Source organism: Glycine max, unplaced genomic scaffold (genome assembly GCF_000004515.6).
Source record: "Glycine max cultivar Williams 82 unplaced genomic scaffold, Glycine_max_v4.0 scaffold_25, whole genome shotgun sequence".
NCBI classification, from domain to species: Eukaryota; Viridiplantae; Streptophyta; class Magnoliopsida; order Fabales; family Fabaceae; genus Glycine; species Glycine max.
Genome location: NW_024464704.1, coordinates 117,799 through 120,103, shown reverse-complemented (window position 1 = coordinate 120,103; position 2,305 = coordinate 117,799).

The following is a 2,305-nucleotide window of genomic DNA, read 5'->3' as shown; positions in this document are numbered from 1 at the left end:
AGTCTTTGATTGTGACCCTTTTCTTGAACTTTTAGGTTTCTTTATGATTGTGTCTATTGTGAATTTGAGTTTTGGTGATTGAATTGCTGGCTGAAATGTTGATCCTAAGTGAATATTGAACTCTGAAAACTGTGGTAAACAATCCTAGTGAGTTCAACATACATAGGAAGGTTGAAAGTAAGCCCAAGGCAATCAATATACCATGCTTAAAGAAACAAATCGCTGGTGCTGGCTGCTTGGACGTACAAACTTGTAAAAATTACTGAGAATTGGTTACTTCGAATTTTGAGTTGAAATTTTTACTGAATTTTCTAGACATCTGGAAAAAAGTTATAAAAAAAGAAAAAAGTGATTTGGATAAAAGGAAAAAATACGAAAAATCGCACAAGTTGGCAGGAAAATCAGTATCCAGAAAAAAAAGGTGAAAGGGAAGGGTGCTTGTTGTTTTGGCTCAAAATTTATTCTATAATTGGAAATTTCAATTCAAAATTAGTGTGAAGACAAGTGCCAAAGCTAGAGTTTTGTTGAGTCTTTTTTTCAGTTTTTTTACTCTACTCTAGAGCCATTCTAAGTTTCTCTTTGAGTCCTAGCTTGCTTCTATGTCCTTTTCATTGCTTTAATTGTTGAATAATCCTTGAAAAATTGTCTTGTTAAAACTCCATTGGTTTAACTTTCATTTCATTTTTTTTGGTCTTTGGTTATTGCTTGTCTCTTTGTTTCCTTGTTTGTGGGTTGCCATATAGGGAATTGGAAGGAGGATTGGTGCCATCCCTTGAAGAATTTGAGTCCAGAAGAGGGGCCAACCACCTTAAGAGCTATTGGACTAAGAAGCACTCCAAATTGAGTGAATCACCAAAGAGAGAACAACCACCAAAATTGAGGACCGTTTTGTAATTTTGTAATTTGCAATTTACTTACCTTCATTGCTTTCAAGTTTTGTAACAAAAAGGCCTTTCATTGGAAGTGTGTTGGGAGCCTTAGGTTACCAAACTTTCATTTGTGTGTAATAATTTTAGGCAATTTTTCCTTAGGATAGTGAGTGTTTTGTTGGGAACCTTGAATGTGGTCATCCAAACACTCTTAGGATTCGCCTAGTTTACATTTCTTGCTTACTTTCATAGCTTATTTCCTTTACCTTCCATTGTCAAATCATGTAGATAGCTTTCCTTTTACCAATTAGTTTTTTTACCTTATCTTTCACACCTCTTTTAGTGTTTATTTGGCTAGTTTCAACCATAGTTTCTTTTACCTTTTGTTTTCAAACCTCCAACAAGAAAGAACCACAACTTAGGAACCAACATGAGTCATCATTCATCTAGTGTTAATGGCAAGGGTACCAGTCATAAAGACCCTTTATCTAGAATCTTAGATGAGTTGAGTTCCCTCAAGTCATGGAAAGAAAAACAAGAGAGAAAAGAAAAAGGAAAAAAAAAAGTGGAAGAAATAAGTCAAGATGAAAGAAAGAAAATAAGAGAGGAAGAAAGAAGAAAAATAATGAAAGAAATGAAAAGAGAAAAACATGCCTCCTATAGTAGTCATAACTCTTGCAAAAGCCTAAGTGAAGAACTTCGTGACTATTACGAAGGAAGGCATAGGTCACATCTTAGACCTCACTCCCATAGAAGAGAAAAGGAAAGAAAGCCTCAAGAGGCTAACATTAAACTCTCATACTTCCATGGGAAGGACAATGTAGAGGCTAACTTAGATTGGGAAATAAGGGTAGAGCAACAACTTAAAAAGAAGTCTACTTCAAAATCTTATGGCTCTCACTCTTATCCAAAGAAAGACCAAGGTCAAGGCATCTTAGGGGTGACACCTTCTAAGCCCAAAGATGATAAGGGGAAGACAATAGAAAAGCAAGCCCCTAAGGCTAGTATGCAAGAGAAAACTAGCTCTATAAAGTGCTTTAAATGTCTTGGAAGAGGACACATTACTTCTCAATGCCCCACCACAAAAACCATGATTATGAGAGGCCAAGACATTTATAGTAGCCAAGATGAGGCTACTACTTCACCTTCCTCTAGTGAAAGTGAAAAAGCAAAAGGGGAAGAATCTAGTGAAGAAATCTACCCCCAAGAAGAAGGACAACCATTAGTGGTTAAAGAGAAGTGTAAGGAGGTAAGTGTCTCCTCCAAGAGTTTAGCTAAGAAGGAAACTCATTTTACAATAAAGACAAACATTAAAGAAACTTTCCCTCTTAGACAACCTCCACATTTTCTTTTTTGTAAAAAGGCACTTGCTAGCATTGCCACACCTCTTGGGCTTGAGTTTATTCCTCAAGTAAAGAAGTTTTTGGATGAGGATT